This window comes from Peromyscus leucopus, chromosome X (assembly GCF_004664715.2).
Source record: "Peromyscus leucopus breed LL Stock chromosome X, UCI_PerLeu_2.1, whole genome shotgun sequence".
Classification (NCBI taxonomy): Eukaryota; Metazoa; Chordata; class Mammalia; order Rodentia; family Cricetidae; genus Peromyscus; species Peromyscus leucopus.
Window position 1 is genome coordinate 32,945,187 of NC_051083.1, and position 25,038 is coordinate 32,970,224.

At 44.8% G+C, this 25,038-nt stretch overlaps 1 long non-coding RNA gene across 1 annotated transcript; it reads right to left on the reverse strand.

Annotated features, from left to right (window-relative positions):
* Positions 1-4,930: 4,930 nt before the first annotated feature.
* Positions 4,931-20,564, reverse strand: LOC119086630. The gene is made up of 3 exons (XR_005089962.1): positions 20,411-20,564; positions 14,360-14,452; positions 4,931-5,006 (listed from the first exon to the last, which is right to left on the reverse strand). It is a non-coding gene; the product is annotated as an uncharacterized LOC119086630 (long non-coding RNA).
* Positions 20,565-25,038: the final 4,474 nt, after the last annotated feature.

The following is a 25,038-nucleotide window of genomic DNA, read 5'->3' on the forward strand; positions in this document are numbered from 1 at the left end:
TTTCCATCCAGATTCGTCCATTGCAACACGTATAAACTCCCCGCCACACGACTTCAACCCCAAAAGTACATGCTTAAAAATACAATGATCTAAGGACAGGGACAAATGTGGAGAAAAGCAGAGGTTATAAGGGAAAAGGAAAGTGGGAAAGGAGCTGCAAAGAGACTGGAAGGGGACAGGGAAGTTGGAAATGGAGACATGAATCAGAAAGTTAGGAAAGTATAGGAAAGAGGAAATGGTCTGGGGAAGCAGAGAAGAACTCAGAAAGTGGGGGCGGTACCTAAGAAAGAACAGGGGTTCAGAAGAGAGAGAGCAATAGGAAAAAGGAAAGAGAACTAAAGAGGACAGGGGAAACAGGGTTGCAAAGGACTAAGAGTTAGGACAGGAAAAAATTTAAAACAGAACGGGATGAGAATGGGTAGAAATGGCAGACGAGAAAAAGAAATTTTAAATGGTTGCAAAAAGAAACAGCACAGAAGAGCAAATGGTATACAAAGGAGTTGGAGAACTTGAGCAAAGGAAAAGGAATGGAAAAGGAGAAGAGGTAGGAAATGCATGGGAAGGAGCCAGGTCATGGGAACAGGGAAATGAATCTGGAAAGGCAAAAGTGGTGATGGTTGGGGAAAAGAGGACAGGGATGGGGCACGTGGAGAGGGGATACAGGTTTCACAAAGGAGGCTGTGGTGGAAAAGAGAAGGGAGAGAACAGAAGGGACCAGGTAAAAGGGTTCTAAAGAGGTGCAGGATGAAAAAGTTAGAAATGGGTTTTGATAAGTATTGAAAGAAAGATGGACAGACAGACTAGGGTTGTCAGGAGAAAGCAGGGAAGAGGGGGAAGGAGGGGCACACAGGGAGAGAGGAGAGAGAGAGAGAAAGGTTTGGGCAGAAGAAAGGACCCTGGAGGCAGATAAATGGAGGGGGGTGGACCATAATGACACAGGGGACAGAGGAAGACATGGGAAGGAGGGGAGCTTGGAATTAGCTATAGTGGAGGGGAGGGGTGAATGGCGTGAGGAAGGGGTTGGAAAGAGAGGAAAGGGGAAAGGAGGTTGGATAGGAGAAAGGAGGTAAAGAAGTCACTCCCCAAACGTCCCACCAATCAGCAAAGACGTTTAAAAACTGCCTGGACTGAGTCTACCGGGTTGAACTCAGTCCTCGGGGGAGGCTCTGCCCCTGAGGTGGTGGCAATGGGGGTGCAGTGGGGGGAAGGGGAGGGGGACAGGAGGGGGGAGAACAAGGGAATCCGTGGCTGATGTGTAGCAATGAATGGTATTGTAAAACAAAAAAGAAAAAGATAAATTGAAGAAAAAAAAACTACCGAACAGAAAGAATGGGGCTAAACGACTCAAATCTGTAATAAAAATCGACTGGGGAAGGCACCCCACCGAATCCAACTCCTGGGTCTAACGGAAAAGGAAAGATCTCGAAAGTTCCAGAAAGCCCTCAACGGGCAACGCTTAAGGGAGACGACGCCTGAGGAGAAACGGTTGCCTTGGGATGGAGGAACCACGAGAAACAAGTCTACTCACTGCCATGGTGAGCAGAGGGCTCCACTGGGCCGATGTCAGCACTCGGCATCCAAGGAGAGGGCCCACAACTCTGAGAAAGGCCACAAGCCGGCCGCGAAAGCCCCGGAAAGGCCTCCGCGCCTAGGCGCCACAGATGCTGGCCCCACGGCCCACACTGTCCACCAGACAGCAGGGCATTCTGGGAACCGGAAGTGAGCATCCTTCTACAGCGCCCCCTACTGGAAGGGCGGCACAGACAGCCTGTGGCCTCTAGGCCATGACCTGCTTAGCAGAAGCTGGGCCCCCCAGCTTACTATGGAGAGGGAAATGGAGGAGGAGTTGGATCTCAGCCCCAATACTGACCTGACTTTCGGGTAGCACGGATCCCACAAGAACTCAGACAGGATTTATAACTGAGCCTTGGGTGCAAAGCACAGAAGAGTGCTTTAACGGAGACTGCACGGGAAGGAATTTCCCTATCTCTTCTCCTGGGGCTTTTCTAGGAGGATCACCCTACTTCCCAGGGGCCTTTAACATGGGGAAAGGGTTGTCATGGGGGGGTGCTTGACTAGGAAAAGAAAGTATTTGCAAAGAGGCAGGAAGAAAAGCGGGTACTTTGCAAAAGTGGGGGTAAGTTGCAGGGGGAGTTGTTCGTGGCTACAGGGGAGAGGACGAGGAGAGGAAAAGTTCGAGAAAGTGATAAAGGTATGGAAAGGGGAGAAATCTCTGAACAGGGAGGAACAGGCTTTGGAAGGCACAAAGGGTGGGAATGTAGAAAAGCATGTGAGTAGGAAAAAAGAGGAAGTGATAGGGCTAAGACAGAGAAGAGGCACAAAACGAAGAAGAGGGCTTGGGAATGGGGAACTAGGTGGCAGGGAGTAAAAGGGTGGGAAATGCGGAAAGGAATGTGAAAGGAGAAATGGGAGTGATTTTTAAAATGGAAATCTGGCCAGGATGCCAGCACAGGACTTTAATCCCAGGCCTCCTGAAGCAGATATATGAGATTCTCTGAACTCGAGACCACCCTGGTCTACACAAAGAAATCCACATAAGAGAAGCACGGGGACAGGCCCTATCTCTATGGCAAACAAAAATAACAACAATAATTGTAATAATCACGGCAGTGAAAATAACAACATCAATATAATTTACAACATCAACAAAATAACGGAAGACCACTGCAGGCTGAAAAGGCAAAGAGGGTTTAGAAGGGGAAAAGTGGTGTATGAAGGTTCTCCTGCCTTGAAATGGGAAAATGGTTTAGAATACTGTACATGGGAAGAGAGAAATACAATGGCAAGCGGGGGTGCGGAAAAAATGAGGCATAAAACTGGTGAAGGGACAAAAGGACCGGGGTTTTAAATAGAGAGAGGCAGCGGGAAATGGGTGTAATGACTGACTGGAAAAGGCAGAATGGCCAGAGGACTTGGGGGACGAACTAGGAGAAAGGGAGGGGTTCCAAGAAGAGGCAGGAGCTGAGGAGAGGCAGGGCAAAAAGACACAGGAGTTGGACAAGGCAATAGGCAAAAAGAAAGGATGGAAAGAAAATGCAGAAGAGGAAGGGAAGGAAAGAGAATGTGGAGGAGCAAAGGTTACAGAGGGAAAAGAGAAAAGACACTGAAAACACAAAATCAGGAGAGAAATTCAACCCCTGCAGGCTATTCCACCGAGCTCTTGGGAGGCAGCCATCAGGAGGGAAAACAGAAAGATGTCAATTCTGGACAGACAGGACGAATGAGCCAATGAACACCTGAAGGAACCAATGAGTGAAGGACACACAATGGGTGTCACCGGAATGAGGGAGATCAGGAAGCATACTAAGCTGTGAAAATGAATTAAACGGAGAAGATACACACCTGTGACACTGTCAAAGAAGCAGATATTCAAAATAATCGCCTACAACAAGCTCTCCAATCAGCAAAACTGAATAGTCGGACAGCACTAAGAGTTGACAAGGATGCAGACCAACAGATTCTTTTGCATGTTCTTCTCTGGGAAAAACTGAACCTCACTTTAGAGTACATTTAGCCCTATGCTACACAAGGGACAGTCAGTCACACATAGATGCAGCTCTCAGACACGGGTACATGGGATTTCTACGGTCAGGTGCCTCTTCTCAAAGCAGCAAGAGACAGAAATAACAAACCTCTACAAGTTACCACAAATCCACCTCACAAAAGGTTTTTTTACAATATCAGTAGGCACACGTTCTCGGGATAGTATCTTGTTAAGGCTGTTTCTCAACATGAATAATTAACAGACAGGAGACCAACTAATGATGATTCTGTACAGGTTCACATGATCTAAATGCATGTGAACGCAAATATCTGAAACAGCATTCTCTCATTTCTTCAAAGACACCATCTCACTAAAAGAAGTAATGGATATGATCTGGGGCTGGCCAGGCAGACCTGTACTCCAGCCAGATGTTTGAGAGTTGGAGCAGAGCACATCTATACTTCTAAACCTACCTAGTGACACAACAGTCATAAAGCTGGCCTAGGCCACAGCCGAGAATACGTTTCAATTCCAAAGTGGAAGGATGGAAAAGATTCTGATTTTCCTCACACAAAAGTCCCGAAAACCTTGGACTAGGTTGGAGGATTTTAAGGGCTAGGTCTCTCTGGAGCTTTCTCTGGGGCTCTGATGGATGAAGAAATAACTTAGTTTCTTGTCTACAAACAGCTACATGCTATAAGGGTAAGAGAAATTTTAGGTGTTTTCAATCCTGTAATATATATACATACACGTATATGTATGTATATATAGAAAATATACATATATTGATGACATATACATATATCTTATGCATACATGTGTGGTTATATGTTTATATGTACGTATAGATTCACTGTCCTTGTTTTTTGAGGTATCCTGAAGCAAGAAAATTTTAAGACCTTAAGCTGCATCCTTACCTCCAGTCCCTTTCCTTGCTGTTGTTTAGAATTTTTATTTTTTCACTGTGTACCCCTGTTTATTATCAATTAGACTGACCAGATTTCTGCGGGTACCAGATTACAATCAAATCATGTTCATACTGTTGGTCTTGGCAATCTTGTGTCTACACAGACAGCACAAAACCCATCATTATGAAACTCATTTGACCCTGTTTTAAATTTTTTCTCTTTATAGTCTCAGCTATACGACGTTCCCATGTCTTTAAAGTTACTGAAATGTTTGCAGGGAAGCCGAGACAGGCGCATTTCTCGAATGAAAACAAAGACTCTAAGTGCTTCAGCAATACACCACAAGAACTGGTCCACAACAGCAAAAGCAGCATGTGAGGAAAGAGAAAGGACTCCATAGAATCCTCCTGTCCTACGGTATTTTACTCCCAAGCCCTCTGCTTCTTCCTCCAATGCAGTCCCTCTGGCCTGCCTTCTCTTATTTTTGTCTATATCACGGCCATACTTACTCCTCCTCCTCCTCCGGAACTCGGGGGTCCATGTTCAGGAATCAGTTGTCCTAGACCAGCAGGTGGTTCTCCAGTGACAGGTTGCTGAGAAAGAGATGACCAGGGGATGAGAAGTTAGAGAAGATAGGAAAGTTTGGGATCAGGCATGCTTAAACAATCTGACTGCCGATGCAAGCAAGCACCAGGTCATTAGGAAACGCTGCATCCTATATACAGGTTTCACAAAAGGAAAAAGGGGACAGAGTCAGCAAAAAAAAATTCTCATACAAGGAGACCAACTCAACAGGAAGTCAATCAAACAACGATGCATAAACGTAACACACAGGAGCTCCAGTGAGACCCAAACTGAGCAGACAGAGGGCATAGGAATGATAAGCACAGCCTGTCCGGGTGGGAGGACCTGGGTTCTCAAGATCTGAAGATACAGCCCCCCTGATGGCCTCACTCCAGGTCTTTACTGGCCTTGTGAAGCATGTTCCTGGATTTAGACCAGGAATTAAGTTCCTTCTCCACACATCTGTGCCTCAGAGGAAGCCCCTGACAAGTCAGGGGCAACAACAGGATCTTAAGAATAAACACCTAATAAAATACAACAGAAATATTCATAAAGGACCTGAAATCCAGGAGTTCAAGAGGCAAAGGAGGAAGAGCCCAGGGTTCAAAGGATGGCCATCTCTGGAGCACAATGTAATCGATGGATGTCCATGCATATGTACATCCATCCTTAGGCACGTTTTAAGCACCCAGAGAAGGCATAAGATAGATGATGTGAATGACCACACTCTCAAAACATACTCTTTGTTGTAGACATTGACACATGTATAAAACAAAATGACACTGGATACAACAGGAGAAGTGGAAAATAACTGAAGCTCTCATTAATCCATTCCATATAAAAACTGAGCAGAAATCATAAATCTGGGGATGTCAAAGGACCCTGTATCCCAGAAATAGGGAAGGCTGATGAAGGAAGATGCCTTAAGCCCAGGAATTGAAGGCCTGGCCTGGGAAACCTCAAGAGACCTGCTCTCAAGGACAAATAAAGGGCCATAGTTTTCAGGTCACACAGGGATCTATGAAGGGCCTCACACTCTAGAGGCACTCCTTATCCAAAATCCAACCACCTGAACTATTCCCTCATCCCCTGACCATTTCCCCAGAGTTCTGCACAATCCTATGTCTTTGCACCGTCTTCTCTACTTCTTAAGCCCTGGCTTTCTTGGAAACAGGACAAGTTCTTTCAGAATAATAAAGGAGATATCTGTTTCTATTTTCAAGAGGAAAACTCCTGCTTCCACAGTGTATTCATTTACAAACCTAACCAATCATAAGACATAGGTAACACACAGTCACAGGTTTTAAGAGCAAGGCATACGAAAACCCTGACAAACACCACTCTCCTACGCAAATCTAATACGCTGATACACAGAAGACAGCAAAACAGGAAGAAAAGAAAGGAAATAATTTTTCCGAATAAGAAGTCCAGATATAGGTAGGTAAGAAGGTACCACTGGCATGATTCTTTACAACATCCCTTGTGTGGCCAAAGATCACTAGGAAATAAGAAAGGCCGCAAATGAAACAGCCAATTCTCTGTCAAACTCACAAAACACAGACAGAACAAACACAGGAAGACAAGAAGGACAACTCAGATTGAGATGTTAAAGAAACGAAGAGATCACACCAGATACCAACAGCAGACAGAGTAAAACCTGTCTCTTGTCCTCCAGACCTCCACGACATAGGACTAAAACTTAAACATCTGTAGAGCAAGGCTCCTGACCCCACAGGTGGAAGTTTCAGCATGTCAACTAGGGTAGAGAGAAAAAAAGGGCCGGAGAACAAAATTGATTGCTGGGTCCCTGTTGTAAGTTCAGGGCCGGGGAGAGGGGGATGGCCACACGGCCTAGTGCATGCTCTGTCGGGGCATCAGTTGAGCCTTATTCAAAGTACCACCTAGAGAGACAACCTGTCAACTGACTGACCCCAGGCACCAAGAGGCAGGGGGACACACAAAGACCTCCAGCAGACCTAGGCTTGGCTACAGGCTCCTTCACAGGGAACCCAGAACACATCATGGAAGAGATCCATTCCTTTCCTTCTGGACACCAGGGCCACTAACCTGGTCCTAGGAATTTTGGGGTCTCACCTCTCCTTGTTGCCTACTGTTGGGGTAGGGAGGACAGCCTTACCTACCTCACCAGATTTAATTGTACTTTCAGTGTTACTTAATGAGAAAGATTTTCCAGCTAAGGTAGGAACTTTCATTCCATGTGTCTCACTCCAGACCTGGTAGCAGTGCTTCTCCTCCTTATACACACAGACAGGGCCCTCATCTCTGCCTTGTCCCTAGTTCCAAAGGCCTAATAATGAAAACAGGTGCCTTAAATGATCTCTCTCTGATACAGCTGAAATAAGTTCTCATGCACCACTAGCTTTTCTCTTCCCAGTTCCCTCTTCTATTTCACCCCTCAGCTAATGGCTGCTTCGGACCACCACTGAACTCGAGTCCAGGGATCATCAAGCAAGAAAATATAACAGCTAAAGGGTATTTAAACACCCAGGCCCAAAAGTGTCTGGGTTCTACAAACCAGACTTTCATATAACCGTCTATTAATGTTAAATGCTCTCAGAAATTGATCACCGTTTTCTCCTGGATGCCAAATTAGTGAACAGGTGCCTTAAATAATCTGTCTCTGATAAATCTTAAAAACGTGTTCCATTCTCTCTGTCTCTCTCATGAACACTAACCAACATAAGCAGAGTACTAAACACTACCATGGTCACTACTTTTCTCATGGCTACTTCGTAACATGTTCAAAATTTCTCCCAAGCCTTGGAAACTAGCTGAAAACCATCAGGACAGGTGAGATCTACTTCAGAATTTCTCTGTTTCACCAACATCCATCCTGTCAGACACAAAAGTAGCCAGGGTCCCAAGCCAAGAGGGACGGACGGCTCCAGAGGAGCAGGACAGCCCACCATCCCAGGATGCCTGTCTACCTCTAAAAATCCCCTTCCCTACAAGCCCCTAAGAGCCAAAGAGTGCCCACCAAGTCAGCTGGAAAGCAGTTTTTCTGCGAAAAACGTCGCCCCTATTCCTATTCACTTGCTTTTTAGAATAAGCCAAAATCTAGAATGTTAGGATCCTGCCCTGACTACTGAACATGCAAAGCTTGGGGTCTTGCGTCTTAAGTCATCAGGGGGAGCTGGCGATTATGTACCCGCCTTAAAAAGTCAGACAGGCAGCCCCACCGTGTGTCTCTCAGTCTCTGGCTATCTCTGTCTCTCTGTCTCTCTCTCTGTCCTCTCTGCTCTCTCTGCTCTGCTCCTGCCAAAGTTAATTCTCTCCAGGCCTGGATATCTTTCCTCCTATCCCATCCTTGCTTCTAAAACAGCTCTTTGTAACTCTGGTAGTCGTGGCCATGGCCTGTGAAATCTCCACTCGTAACCAGCACCATCTACCATCACCGTTTATCTATCAATACTGACACCCAGAATCCCACTACTAGGGAGGAGGCAGAAGTTGTTATCATGTTGTACCTCAGGTCAGCAGAGCACAGGTACCAGTTTCCAGGTCATACTCTCTTAGAAAAACAAAAAGGCCATTTCAAATCCCAGCACTCAGGAGGAAGAGACATGGGGATATCTCTCAGTTCCAGACCAGTCTGGACTACAAAGAAAGCTGGAGAAAAACCAAAACTGTGACACCGAGAATCCCTGCTGCGCAAATAAAAAATTCTAAAAATATATTCCAGAGTGGACAGGATACAACACTCCTGATATCACAATATTGTAGACACAGTGACAAGAGTATCCAGATCCTCAGTGCACCCAAGGCCACTATAAGACAATCAATGTCACATTTGAAGCAATTTGAAACCTGACCTGGGTAATTGAGAAAGACCTTGATACAAAATTAACACATTAAACAAAAAAAAAAAAAAAAAAGAGGACCTTAACTCAGACAAGCATGTAAGAGTAACTGCACTCCTTAGAAGAAACTATAAACCTATCTAAAAAAATGAGAACTTCAAGTAGGCAATTACATAAAGGAACTTGGAATAAAACAAGAAAAATAGGTTCAAACCTAAACCTTACATTGTAGATTTAAAGAACCAGCTCCAGAAAGCTGTTCTTGTGAATCTATTGCTGCAGTAAGTACAAGCGATTACATTCCAAGGGACACAGACCTGTAAAGGCAACACAAAACTCACACATTCTCACATGTACAGAAAATATCAATATCAATATCAGGAATGCACAGAAAGAGAGAGAGACAGAGACAGAGACAGAGACAGAGACAGAGTGGGCGGGGGAGGGAATGAACAAAATACTAAGAGATTCATCATTGATGAGGATGGCCTCTCAAGACAACACCACATTCTAAGGCTAAGTGAAATCTATACAATGAAACACTTTACATCTGGCACTACCCAGTGTTAGACATAAGAACACAAATCAAACTAATCCTTTACATATTGTTCTAAGTGTAAACTCACAGACTATTAACACCTTTCCCCCCAGATTCATCAATTGCAACAGGTATATATGCCCCACCACACAACTTCCACCCCCAAAATAGTCGCTTAAAAATACAGAGATCTAAGGACAGGGACAAATGGGGAGAAAAGCAGAGGTTATAAGGGAAAAGGAAAGTGGGAAAGGAGCTGCAAAGAGACTGGAAGGGGAGAGGGAAGTTGGAAATGGAGACATGAATCAGAAATGAAGGAAAGTACAGGAAAGAGGAAATGGTCTGGGGAAGCAGAGAAGAACTCAAAGTGGGGATGGTACCTCAAAAAGAACAGGGGTTCAGAAGAGAGAGAGCAATAGGAAAGTGAAAGAGAACTAAACAGGACTTGGGAAACAGGGTTGCAAAGGACTAAGTGGTAGGACAGGAAAAAATTTAAAACAGAACGGGTTGGGAATGGGTAGAAATGGCTGTCGAGAAAAAGAAATTTTAAAGGGTTGCAAAGGAGAAAGAGCACAGAACAGCAAATGGTATACAAAGGAGTTGGAGAACTGGAGCAAAGGGAAAGGAATGGAAAAGGAGAAGAGGTAGGAAATGCATGGGAAGGAGCCAGGTCATGGGAACAGGGAAAGGAACCTGGAAAGGCAAAAGTGGTGATGGTTGGGGAAAAGAGGACAGGGATGGGGCACTTGGACAGGGGATACAGGTTTCACAAAGGAGGCTGTGGTTGAAAAGAGAAGGGAGAGAACAGAAGGGACCAGGTAAAAGGGTTCTAAAGAGGTGCAGGATGAAAAAGTTAGAAATGGGTTTTGATAAGTATTGAAAGAAAGATGGACAGACAGACTAGGGGTTGTCAGGAGAAAGCAGGGAAGAGGGGGAAGGAGGGGCACACAGGGAGAGAGGAGAGTGAGAGAGAAAGGGTTGGGCAGGGAGAAAGGACCCTGGAGGCAGATAAATGGGAGGGGGGGTGGACCATAATGACACAGGGGACAGAGGAAGACCTGGGAAGGAGGGGAGCTTGGAATTAGCTATAGTGGAGAGGAAGGGTGAATGGCGTGAGGAAGGGGTTGGAAAGAGAGGAAAGGGGAAAGGAGGTTGGATAGGAGAAAAGAGGTAAAGAAGTCAATCCACAAACGTCCCACCAGTCAGCAAAGACGTTTAAAAACTGCCTGGACTGAGTCTACCGGGTTGAACTCAGTCCTCGGGGGAGGCTCTGCCCCTGAGGTGGTGGCAATGGGGGTACAGTGGGGGAAGGGAGGGGGACAGGAGGGGGGAGAACAAGGGAATCCGTGGCTGATGTGTAGAACTGAATGGTATTGTAAAAGAAAAAAGAAAAGATAAATTATTGAAGGAAAAAAAAACTACGGAAAACAGAAAGAATGGGGCTAAACGATTCAAATCTGTAATAAAAATCGACTGGGGAAGGCACCCCACCAAATCCAACTCCTGGGTCTAACGGAAAAGGAAAGATCTCGAAAGTTCCAGAAAGCCCTCAACGGGCAACGCTTAAGTGAGACGACGCCTGAGGAGAAACGGTTGCCTTGGGATGGAGGAACCCCGAGAAACAAGTCTACTCACTGCCATGGTGAGCAGAGGGCTCCACTGGGCCGATGTCAGCACTCGGCATCCAAGGAGAGGGCCCACAACTCTGAGAAAGGCCACAAGCCGGCCGCGAAAGCCCCGGAAAGGCCTCCGCGCCTAGGCGCCACAGATGCCGGCCCCACGGCCCACACTGTCCACCAGACAGCAGAGCATTCTGGGAACCGGAAGTGAGCATCCTTCTACAGCGCCCCCTACTGGAAGGGCGGCACAGACAGCCTGGGGCTCTAGGCCATGACCTGCTTAGCAGAAGCTGGGCCCTCCAGCTTACTATGGAGAGGGAAATGGAGGAGGAGTTGGATCTCAGCCCCAATAATGACCTGACTTTCGGGTAGCAGGGATCCCACAAGAACTCACACAGGATTTATAACTGAGCCTTGGGTGCAAAGCACAGAAGAGTGCTTTAACGGAGAATGCACGGGAAGGAATCTCCCTATCTCTTCTCCTGGGGCTTTTCTAGGAGGATCACCCTACTTCCCAGGGGCCTTTAACATGGGGAAAGGGCTGTCATGGGGGGTGCTTGTCTAGGAAAAGAAAGTACTTGCAAAGAGGCAGGAAGAAAAACGGGTACTTTGCAAAAGTGGGGGTAAGTGGCAGGGGGAGGTCTTCGTGGCTACAGGGGAGAGGGCATGGAGAGTAAAAGGTCCAGAAAGTGATAAAGGTATGGAAAGGGGAGAAATCTCTGAACAGGGAGGAAGAGGCTTAGGAAGGCACCAAAGGGTGGGAACGTGGAAAAGCATGGGGAAGGAAAAAAGAAGTGATAGGGCTAAGACAGAGAAGAGGCACAAAAGAAGAGTGGTTGGGAATGGGGAACGAGGTGGCAGGGAGTAAAAGGGTAGGAAATGTGGAAAGGACTGTGAAAGTCGAAATGGGAGCGATTTTTAAAATGGAAATCTGGCCAGGATGCCAGCACAGGACTTTAATTTCAGGCCTCCTGAAGCAGAAATGGTGATTCTCAGAACTCGAGACCACCCTGGTCTACACAAAGAAATCCACATAAGAGAAGCACGGGGACAGGCCCTATCTCTATGGCAAACAAAAATAACAACAATAATCTTAATAACCATGGCGGTGAAAATAATAACATCAATATCATTTACAACAAAAACAAAATAACAGAAGACCACTGCAGGCCGAAAAGGCAAAGAGGGTTTAGAAAGGGGAAAAGTGGTGTATGAAGGTTCTCCTGCCTTGAAATGGGAAAATGGTTTAGAATACTGTACATGGGAAGAGAGAAATACAATGGCAAAGGGGGTGGGGAAGAAATGAGGCATAAAACTGGTGAAGGAACAAAAGGACTGGGGTTTAAAATAGAGAGAGGCAGCGGGAAATGGGTGTAATGACTGAACGGGAAAAGGCAGAATGGCCAGAGGACTAGGGGGACAAACTAGGTGAAGGGAGGAGTTACAAGAAGAGGCAGGAGAGGAGGAGAGGCAGGGCAAAAGGACACAGGAGTTGGACAAGGCAATAGGCAAAAAGAAAGGATGGAAAGAAAATGCAGAAGAGGAAGGGAAGGAAAGAGAATGTGGAGGAGCAAAGGTTACAGACGGAAAAGAGAAAAGACACTGAAAACACAAAATCAGGAGAGAAATTCAACCCCTGCTGGCTAATTCCACGGAGCTCTCGGGAGGCAGCCATCAGGAGGGAAAACAGAAAGACATCAATTCTGGACAGACAGGACGAATGAGTCGTGAAGAACTGAAGAACCAAGGAGTGAAGGACACACAACGGGTGTCACCCGAATGAGGGAGATCAGGAAGCATACTAAGCTGTGAAAATGACTTAAACGGAGGAGATACACACCTGTGACACTGTCAAAGAAGCAGATATTCAAAATAATCGCCTACAACAAGCTCTCCAATCAGCAAAACTGAATAGTCGGACAGCACTAAGAGTTGACAAGGATGCAGACCAACATATTCTTTTGCATGTTCTTCTCTGGGAAAAATTGAACCTCACTTTAGAGTACATTTAGCCCTATGCTACCCAAGGGACAGTTAGTCACACATAGATGCAGCTCTCAGACTGGGTCACATGGGATTTCTACGGTCAGGTGCCTCTTCTCAAAGCAGCAAGAGACAGAAATAACAAACCTCTACAGGTTACCACAAATCCACCTCACAAAAGGTTTTTTTACAATATCAGTAGGCACACGTTCTCGGGATAGTATCTTTGTTAAGGCTGTTTCTCAACATGAATAATTTCCCAACAGGAGACCAACTAATGATGATTCTGTACAGGTTCACATGATCTAAATGCATGTGAACACAAATATCTGAAACAGCATTCTCTCATTTCTACAAACACACCATCTCACTAAAAGGAGGAATGGATATGATCTGGGGCTGACCAGGCAGACCTGTACTCCAGCCAGCTGTTTGAGAGTTGGAGGAGAGCACATCTATACTTCCAAACCTACCTAGTGACACAACAGTCATAAAGCTGGCCTAGGCCACAGCCGAGAATACGTTTCAATTCCAAAGTGGAAGGATGGAAAAGATTCTGATTTTCCTCACACAAAAGTCCCAAAAACCCTGGACTAGGTTGGAGGATTTTAAGGGCTAGGTCTCTCTGGAGCTTTCTCTGGGGCCCTGATGGATGAAGAAATAACTTAGTTTCTTGTCTACAAACAGCTACATGCTATAAGGGTAAGAGCCATTTTAGGTGTTTTCAATCCTGTAATATATATACATACACGTATATGTATGAATAGAAAATATACATATATTAATTATATATACATATATCTTATGCATACATGTGTGCTTATATGTTTATATGTATGTATAGATTCACTGTCCTTGTCCTCTGAGGCATCCTGAAGCAAGAAAAATTTAAGACCTTAAAAGCTGCATCCTTACCCCCAGTCCCTTTCCTCACTGTTGTTTAGAATTTTGATTTTTTTTTTTTTACTGAGTACCCCTGTTTGTTATCAATTAGACTGACCAGATTTCTGTGGGTACCAGATTACAATCAAATAATGTTCATACTATTGGTCTTGGCAATCTTGTGTCTACACAGACAGCACTAAACCCATCATTATGAAACTCATTTGACCCTGTTATTAAATATTTTCTCTTTATAGTCTCAGCTATACGACGTTCCCATGTCTTCAAATTTACTGAAAGGTTTGCAGGGAAGCCGAGGAAGGCGCATTTCTGGAATGAAAACAAAGACTCTAAGTGCTTCAGCAATACACCACAAGAACTGTTCCACAACAGCAAAAGCAGCACGTGAGGGAAGAGAAAGGGCTCCTTAGAATCATCCTGTCCTACGGTATTTTACTCCCAAGCCCTCTGCCTCTTCCCTCAGGCAGTCCCTCTGGCCTGTCTTCTCTTATTTTTTTCTATATCACGGCCATACTTACTCCTCCTCCGACTCCTCCTCCTCCGAAACTCTGGGGTCCCTGTTCAGGAACCAGTTGTCCTAGACCAGCAGGTGGTTCTCCAGTGACAGGTTGCTGAGAAAGAGATGACCAGGGGATGAGAAGTTAGAGAAGATAGGAAACTTTGGGATCAGGCATGCTTACACAAGCTGACTGCCGATGCAAGCAAGCACCAGGTCATTAGGAAACGCTGCATCCTATATACAGGTTTCACAAAAGGAAAAATGGGACAGGGTCAGAGAAAAAAAAACCTCATACAAGGGTACCAAGTCAGCAGGAAGTCAATCAAGCAATGATGCTCAAACGTAACACACAGCAGCTCCAGTGAGACCCAAACTGAGCAGACAGAGGCTATAGGAATGATAAGCACAGCCTGTCTGGGTGGGAGGACCTGGGTTCTCAGGATCCCAAGATACTGCCCCTGTGAGGGCCTCACTCCCCACAATTATGGCCTTGTGAAGCATGTTCCTGGATTTAGACCAGGAATTAAGTTCCTTCTCCACACATCTGTGCCTCAGAGGAAGCCCCTGACAAGTCAGGGGCAACAACAGGATCTTAAGAATAAAAACACCTAATAAAATACAACAGAAATATTCATAAAGGGCCTGAAATTCGGGAGTTCAAGAGGCAAAGGAGGAAGAGCACAGGGTTCAAAGGTTGGCCATCTCTGGAGCACAATGTAATCGATAGATGTCCACACATACGTACATCTACCCTAAGGCACGTTTTAAGCACCCAGAGAAGGCATAAGATAGTTGATGTGAATGACCACACTCTCAAAACAGCTTCTTTGTAGTAGACATTGACACAGGTCTAAAACAAAATGACACTGGATACAACATGAGGAGTAGAAACAAAACTGAAGCTCTCATTAATCCATTCCATATAAACTGAGCAGAAACCATAAATCTGGGGATGTCAAAGGACCCTGTATCCCAGAAAAAAAGGGAAGTCTGATGAAGGAAGATGCCTTAAGCCCAGGAATTTAAGGACTGGCCTGGGAAACCTCAAGAGACCTGCTCTCAAGGACAAATAAAGTGCCATAATTTTCAGGTCACACAGGGATCTATGAAGGGCCTTACACTCTAGAGGCACTCCTTATCCAAAATCCAACCACCTGAACTATTCCCTCATCCCCTGACCATTTCCCCAGAGTTCCGCACAATCCTATGTCTTTGCACCGTCTTCTCTACTTCTTAAGCCCTGGCTTTCTTGGAAACAGGACAAGTTCTTTCAGGGTAATAAAGGGGATATCTGTTTCTATTTTCAAGAGGAAAACTCCTGCTTCCACAGTGTATTCATTTACAAACCTAACCAATCATAAGACATAGGTAACACACACTCACAGGATTTCAGAGCAAGGCATACGAAAACCCTGACAAACACCACTCTCCTACCCAAAACTAATAGACTGATACACAGAAGACAGCAAAACAGGAAGAAAAGAAAGAAAGAAAGTTTTCCGAATAAGAAGTCAAGATATAGGTGGGTAAGCAGGTACCACTGGCATGATTCTTTACAACATCCCTTGTGTGGCCAAAGATCACTAGGAAATAAGAAAGGCCTCAAACGAATGAGCCAACTCTCAGTCAAACTCACAAAACACAGACAGAACAAACACAGGAAGACAAGAAGGACAACTCAGATTGAGATTGTCAAAGAAACGAAGAGATCACACCAGATACCAACAGCAGACAGAGTAAAACCTGTCTCTTGTCCTCCAGACCTCCACGACATAGGTCTAAAACTTAAACATCTGTAGAGCAAGGCTTCTGACCCCACAGGTGGAAGTTTCAGCATGTCATTTAAGGTGTACTAGGGTAGAGAGAAAAAAAGCCGGAGAACAGAATTGATTGTTGGGTCCCTGTTGTAAGTTCAGGGCCGGGGAGAGGGGGATGGCCACAAGGCCTAGTGCTTGCTCTGTCGGGGCATCAGTTGAGCCTTATTCAAAGTACCACCTAGAAAGACAACCTGTCAACTGACTGACCCCAGGCACCAAGAGGCAGGGGGACACACAAAGACCTCCAGCAGACCTAGGCTTGGCTACAGGCTCCTTCACAGGGAACCCAGAATGCATCATGGAAGAGATCCATTCCTTTCCTTCTGGACACCAGAGCCACAAATCTGGTCCTAGGGTTTTGGGGTCTCACCTCTCCTTGTTGCCTATTGTCGGGGTAGGGAGGACAGCCTTACCTACCTCACCAGATTTAATTGTACTTTCAGTGTTACTTAATGAGAAAGATTTTCCAGCTAAGGTAGGAACTTTCATTCCATGTGCCTCAATCCAGACCTGGTAGCAGTGCTTCTCCTCCTCAGACACACAGACAGAGCCCTGATCTCTGCCTTGTCCCTAGTTCCAAAGGCCTAATAATGAAAACAGGTGCCTTAAATAATCTCTCTCTGATAAAGCTGAAATAAGTTCTCATGCACCACAAGCTTTTCTCTTCCCAGTTCCCTCTTCGATTTCACCCCTCAGCTAATGGCTGCTTCAGAACACCACAGAACTCGAGTCCAGGGATCATGAAGCAAGAAAATATAACAGCTAAATGGTATTTAAACCCCCAGACCCAAAAGTGTCTGGGTTCTACAAAGCAGACTTTCATATAACCGTCTATTAATGTTAAATGGTCTTAACAATTGATCACATGTTTCTCCTGGATGCTAAATTAGTAAACAGGTGCCTTAAATAATCTGTTTCTGATAAATCTTAAAAACGTGTTCCAATTTCTCTGTCTCTCTCATGAACACTAACTAACATGAGCAGAGTACTAAACACTACCATGGTCACTCACTTTCTCATGGCTACTTCTTAACATGTTCAAAATTTCTCCCACAACCCAGAAACTAGCTTAAATCCATCTGGACAGGTCAGATCTACTTCAGGCTTTCTCTGTCTCACCAGCATCCATCCTGTCAGACACAAAAGCAGCCAGGGTGCCAAGCCAAGAGGGATGGACGGCTGCAGAGCAGCAGGACAGCCCACCATCCCAGGACGCCTCTCTACCTCTAAAAAACCCCTTCCTTACAAGCCCCTAAGAGCCAAAGAGTGCCAACCAAGTCAGCTGGAAAACAGTTTTTTTTGTGAAAAACGACGCCTCTATTCCTATTCACTTGCTTTTTAGAATAAGACAAAAGTCTAGAATGTTAGGATCCTGCCCTCACTACCGAACATGCACAGCTTGGGGTCTTGTGTCTTACGTCACCAGGTGGTGCTGGCGATTATGTACCCACCTTAAAAAGTCAGACAGGAAGCCCCACCTTGTGTCTCTCTGTCTCTATCCGTCTCTGTCTCTCTGACTCTCTCTCTGTCCTCTGTGCTCTCTCTGCTCTGCTCCTGCCAACCTTCATTCTCTCCAGGCCTGGATATCTTTCCTCCTATCACATCCTTGCTTCTAAGAAAGCTCTTTGTAACTCTGGTAGTCGTGGCCATGGCCTGTGAAATCTCCACTGGTAACCAGCACCACCACCATCACCGTTTGTTTACCTTTCAAGACCCACACCTACAATCCCTCTACTAGGGAGGAGGCAGAAGTTGTTATCATGTTGTACCTCAGGTCAGCAGAGCACAGGTACCAGTTTCCAGGTCATACTCTCTTAGAAAAACAAAAAGGCCATTTCAAATCCCAGCACTCAGGAAGAAGAGGCATGGGGATATCTCTCAGTTCCAGACCAGCCTGGACTACAAAGATAGCTCGAGAACAACCAAAACTGTGACATGGTGAATCCCTGCTTCGTAAATAAAATAAATCTAAAAATATTTTCCAGAGTGAACAGGGTACAACACTCCAGACATCACAGCATTGTAGACACAGTGACAAGAAAATCCAGATTCTCAGTCCACCCAAGGACACAATAAGACAATCAATGTCACATTTGAAGCAATTTGAAGCCTGACCTGGGTAATTGAGAAAGACCTTGATTCAAAATTAACACGTTAAAAAAAAAACAAAACAAAACAGGACCTTAACTCAGACAAGCATGTAAGAGTAACTGTACTCCTTAGAAGAAACTATAAACCTATCTAAAAAATTGAGAACCTCAAGTGGGCAATTGCCTCAAGGTGCTTGATATAAAACAAGGCAAATAGGTTCAAACCTAAACCTTACGTTGTGGATTGAAAGAACCAGCTCCAGAAAGCTGTTCTTGTGAATCTATTGCTGCAGTAAGTACAAGTGATTACAATCAAGGGACACAGACCTGTAAAGGCAACACAAAACTCATATGTTCTCACATGTACAGAAAATATGAAAGCATACATGGACACACGCACAGAAAGAGAGAAGAAAGAGGGGGGGACAGATTGGAGGTCGGAGGGAATGAACACAAAACTAAGACATTCATCATTCATGAGGATGGCCTCTCAAGAATACACCACAATCTAAGGCTAAGTGAAATCTATACACTGAAACACTTTACTTCTGGCACTACCCAGTGATGGACATAAGAACACAGATCAAACTAATCCTTTACATATTGTTCTAAGTGGAAACTGACAGTCTATTAATACCTTTTCCACCCAGATTCATCAACTGCAACAGGTATATACTCCCTGCCACACGACTTCCAGCCCCAAAATAGACATTTAAAAATAAAAAGATCTAAGGGCAGGGACAAATGTGGAGAAAAGCAGAGGTTATAAGGGAAAAGGAAATTGGGAAAGGAGCAGCAAAGAGACAGGAAGGGAAGAGGGAATTTGGAAATGGAGACATGAATCAGAAATGAAGGAAAGTACAGGAAAGAGGAAATGGTCTGGGAAAGCAGAGAAGAACTCAAAGTGGGGATGGTACCTCAAAAAGAACAGGGGTTCAGAAGAGAGAGAGCAATAGGAAAGGGGAAAGAACTAAACAGGACTGGGGAAACAGGGTTGCAAAGACTAAGTGGTAGGACAGGAAAAAATTTAAAACAGATCGGGTTGGGAATGGGTAGAAATGGCTGTCGAGAAAAAGAAATTTTAAAGGGTTGCAAAGGAGAAAGAGCACAGAACAGCAAATGGTACAGAAAGGAGTTGTAGACCTGGAGCAAAGGGAAAGTAATGGAAAAGGAGAAGAGGTAGGAAATGCATGGGAAGGAGCCAGTTCATGGGAACAGGGAAACGAACCTGGAAAGGCAAAAGTGGTGATGGTTGGGCAAAAGAGGACAGGGATGGGGCACGTGGACAGGGGATACAGGTTTCACAAAGGAGGCTGTGGTGGAAAAGAGAAGGGAGAGAACAGAAGGGACCAGGTAAAAGGGTTCTAAAGAGGTGCAGGATGAAAAAGTTAGAAATGGGTTTTGATAAGTATTGAAAGAAAGATGGACAGACAGACTAGGGGTTGTCAGGAGAAAGCAGAGGAGAGGGGAAGGAGGGGCACACAGGGAGAGAGGAGAGAGAGAGAGAAAGATTTGGGCAGAAGAAAGCACCCTGGAGGCAGATAAATGGGGGGGGGTGGACGATAATTACACAGGGGACAGAGGAAGACCTGGGAAGGAGGGGAGCTTGGAATTAGCTATAGTGGAGAGGAGGGGTGAATGGCGTGAGGAAGGGGTTGGAAAGAGAGGAAAGGGGAAAGGAGGTTGGATAGGAGAAAGGAGGTAAAGAAGTCAATCCCCAAACGTCCCACCAATCAGCAAAGACGTTTAAAAACTGCCTGGACTGAGTCTACCGGGTTGAACTCAGTCCTCGGGGGAGGCTCTGCCCCTGAGGAGGTGGCAATGGGGGTGCAGTGGGGAGAAGGGGAGTGGGACGGAGGGGGGAGAACAAGGGAATCCGTGGCTGATGTGTAGAAATGAATGGTATTGTAAAACAAAAAGAAAAAGATAAATTGAAGAAAAAAAAACTACCGAAAACAGAAAGAATGGGGCTAAACGACTCAAATCTGTAATAAAAATCGACTGGGGAAGGCACCCCACCGAATCCAACTCCTGGGTCTAACGGAAAAGGAAAGATCTCGAAAGTTCCAGAAAGCCCTCAACGGGCAACGCTTAAGTGAGACGACGCCTGAGGAGAAACGGTTGCCTTGAGATGGAGGAACCACGAGAAACAAGTCTACTCACTGCCATGGTGAGCAGAGGGCTCCACTGGGCCGATGTCAGCACTCGGCATCCAAGGAGAGGGCCCACAACTCTGAGAAAGGCCACAAGCCGGCCGCGAAAGCCCCGGAAAGGCCTCCGCGCCTAGGCGCCACAGATGCCGGCCCCACGGCCCACACTGTCCACCAGACAGCAGGGCATTCTGGGAACCGGAAGTGAGCATCCTTCTACAGCGCCCCCTACTGGAAGGGCGGCACAGACAGCCTGTGGCTCTAGGCCATGACCTGCTTAGCAGAAGCTGGGCCCCCCAGCTTACTATGGAGAGGGAAATGGAGGAGGAGTTGGATCTCAGCCCCAATACTGACCTGACTTTCAGGTAGCAGGGATCCCACAAGAACTCACACAGGATTTATAACTGAGCCTTGGGTGCAAAGCACAGAAGAGTGCTTTAACGGAGAATGCACGGGAAGGAATCTCCCTATCTCTTCTCCTGGGGCTTTTCTAGGAGGATCACCCTACTTCCCAGGGGCCTTTAACATGGGGAAAAGACTGTCATGGGGGGTGCTTGTCTAGGAAAAGAAAGTATTTGCAAAGAGGCAGGAAGAAAAACGGGTACTTTGCAAAAGTGGGGGTAAGTGGCAGGGGGAGTTCTTCGTGGCTACAAGGGAGAGGACAAGGAGAAGAAAAGGTCCAGAAAGTGATAAAGGTATGGAAAGGGGAGAAATCTCTGAACAGGGAGGAAGAGGCTTAGGAAGGCACAAAGGGTGGGAACGTGGAAAAGCATGTGGGAAGGGGAAAAGGGGAAGTGATAGGGCTAAGACAGAGAAGAGGCACAAAAGGAAGAAGAGTGGTTGGGAATGGGGAACGAGGTGGCAGGGAGTAAAAGGGTGGGAAATGCGGAAAGGACTGTGAAAGTCGAAATGGGAGCGATTTTTAAAATGGAAATCTGGCCAGGATGCTAGCACAGGACTTTAATCCCAGGCCTCCTGAAGAAGAAATAGGAGATTCTCTGAACTCAAGACCACCCTGGTCTACACAAAGAAATCCACGTAAGAGAAGCACGGGGACAGGCCCTATCTCTATGGCAAACAAAAATAACAACAATAATCGTAATATTCACGGCAGTGAAAATAACAACATCAATATCATTTACAACAACAACAACAAAATTATGGAAGACCACCTCAGGCCGAAAAGGCAAAGAGGGTTTAGAAAGGGGAATAGTGGTGTATGAAGGTTCTCCTGCCTTGAAATTGGAAAATGGTTTAGAGGTTTGTACATGGGAAGAGAGAAATACAATGGCAAGCAGGGGTGGGGCCGTGGGGGGCATAAAACTGGTAAAGGGACGAAAGGACCGGAGTTTAAAATAGAGAGAGGCAGAGGGAAATGGGTGTAATGACTGAAGGAAAAAGGCAGATGGCCAGAGGACTTGGGGGACAAACTATGGGAAGGGAGGAGTTACAAGAAGAGGCAGGAGGGGAGGAGAGGCAGGGCAAAAGGACACAGGAGTAGGACAAGGCAATAGACAAAAATAAAGGATGGGAAGAGGATGCAGAAGAGGAAGGGAAGGAAAGAGAATTTGGAGGAGCAAAGGTTACAGAAGGAAAAGAGAAAAGTCACTGAAATCACAAAATCAGGAGAGAAATTCAACCCCTGTTGGCCAATGCCACCCAGCCCTTGGGAGGCAGCCATCAGGAGGGAAAACGGAAAGACGTCAATTCTTGACAGACAGGACGAATGAGCCAATGAAAAACTGAAGGATCCTACGTGTGAAGGACACACAATGGGTGTCACCAGGACGAGGGGGATCAGGAAGTGTACTAAGCTGTGAAAATGACTTCAACACAGGAGATACACACCTGTGACCCTGTCAAAGAATCACATAATTTAACGCTTCTTACTTATAATAGTCTCTCCAATAATCAAAACTTAATATAGGTAATATCTATGCAGGAATGTTGTTGTCACAGGGAATTGAGTGTTGAATTAGGGAGAGGGTGCTGAATAATAAAATATGATGGTAAGGAAGGAAGTGTAGAATTAATGCATGGAAAGGCGGGGAAGAAATAAGACTATTGAAATCATTTTGGAAATTTTGAAAGTATGAATAAGTGGAAAAATTTTTCAAAAGTGCTTGGAAAAGTAAAATATATAAGGAATGTGGTCTGACATGGAAGGGACAGAATAGCAAGAAATGAGCTGGGGAGGAAAGAAAAGTTAAAAAGGGTTTAAGTTAAAAATGTTTAAAGGGGGTAATGATTGTTAAAGGCGAAATTCTAATTCCTTTCAAAAGGGAAATCTAATAGACCCTGGAAACCAAAATAAAAGTTTGGAAATAAAAAACAATGCAATAAGGAAACCTGGATTAAAAAGATTCAAATGGCTTAGACTTTTTAAGATGAATGAGAAAGCTAGAATGCAAAATGTAGTAAAGGATAAAGAGCACAGGCACAAGGGGAAGGTAAGAAGGGGCTTATAATATCGAAAATGGGGTTGAAGCAGGAGCGAGAGAGAGTGATAAAAGAAAAGGAAAAACATGGATAAGTGGACCTGGGAGAAAAGAGGGGCACGGGGAAAAGGGAAGGTGTTGTCAGAAGAGGCAGAATGGAAAGAGGTACTGGCGGAAAGACCATGCGCAGGACAGGGTCACAGGCAAAGGCAAGGACAGGCAGGGGACAAAGTAGAGAAACTGAAGTGAAGAGAAGGCACAGAGAAAACTGAAGGGAGAAGAAAGAAAGACATTGAAAATACAAATCAGGACAGAACTGTAAATACTGCTAGACCATGCCATCTTGCTCTCTGGATCAGCTCTCAGGAGTGGGGCAGAGAAAATCATGGGTTCTGCATTGAAAGAGAAATCTATCATAGTACAAGCTGATACATGATAGACAGGGTTTCCACAGCTGAAAAAAAGAAAGAAAAACAACTGAGGTTCAACTTGTTATTTTCTCTTATTGGAAATATTTTTCATATAATATATTCTAACTGTCTGCTAATTACTTCTCATAATATGACAAGCCTATAATACTGAGACTAAGAAACGAGATACAGGAAGAAAGACAGTTCTAGACCACTCTAAGGTACAGCAAATGGCTGTCTCAAGGGACAGTAGGATGGTTCAGCACATACAGTCATAGCACCAAGCCTGAGTGCTATGTCTAGAACCCACATGATGAAAGGAGACTCCTATGACCTCAATGTGTCTAACATCATATACATAATGTGCTGTGCATGTGCATGCATACTTCCATGCCTAGCACACAGGTGCACAAACTCTCATATATACCCACATGAGACAATGAAATGCAATCATATAAAGTAGAGTCTGTCTCAAAATAAGGTCACTAGGGAGAGGAAGAAAGGGTGATTATTGTAGAATTATCTGCAAGCCATTATCACAGTTGATCTCCCTAAATATACTGACTAGGCTAAGTGTACTTTTTCACTCCTTTTTCTACGAACTTCCCCAATGAACCTATGTTTCATTGCCAAGGAAGATGGCATTTCCAATAGAATAGGCCCAGTTATCTACAACCAGGAGGACCATTCATGGGTCAAGGGTATAAGTCCAGCTATATGCACAGAAACTGGTCAATGCATTCAACATTACAAGTGAGAGTGGAAATTTAAAACATTTTATGTATAACTGTCTGCTAAATACATTAAGGTCATACCCTCTCAAGCCTTCAAGAGAAAAGCTTCTTTTTGCAGTGAGTGCAGTTAACACACAGATTTATGACAGGCCAATGAGCTGGAAATAAGTTAATTGCTCAAATGCTCCCAAAAAAAATGAATGGAATATATCCCATCACAAAAACACTTTTCAAATCACAGAGAACATCTCTAAAGCAGAGTAGGATGAAGGGAAAGGGCCAGAATATGGGGAGAAATGCTGTGAAATTATATTTTAAGGACATGACATGCAACTCTGTTCCTGATCTCACACCAACTGTGGTTATAGAAGCAAGATCTCACACACACAATGTTGGGTCCTTCTACACACCATCACAGACAAGGAAAGTGCTATTGAGGACCAGTGGTCACTAGTGGCTGCTTAAAGAGGGCTTTCATTTTCTTCAGTACCACAATCGTTGAGAAGTCATTCATACACCAGTAAATAATACCCTACCTGTCCTCATGCCAGCAACCCAAATAAAAATCAGTGGGACAGATAGAAATATGCATAAATGTCAAAGGGTATTTGGGGAAAGGATAGTTTAAGTAGCAGAATATGAATGAGGAAGGGATGCAGAAATAACCAAAATCCATAATACACATGTATGAAATTTTCAAGTAATGAAAAAAATACCACAAATACTTACTTCCAAAATGTTCACAACTAGGCAAAACAAACTTTTGATGGTAATAAGCAACGACAAGAATACATATCAACAGAATAGTTTACACATTCTTCCTAGGGAAAACTGATAAGTACACTTAGAACACTTCTAAAGCGATGATATATGGGGCAATCATCACCTACTGTTTCATCCATCCTACTTATGAATTATGACTGAGAAATTAGTTCCCTGTTATTCTTATGGTCAGGTAAATATACTCATAGCAGCAGAGGACACAATAGCAAAACTCTGATTGTATCCCAAATCCCCACAAGAGGAATTTCTAAATCCAAGTAGGACATACATTGAATT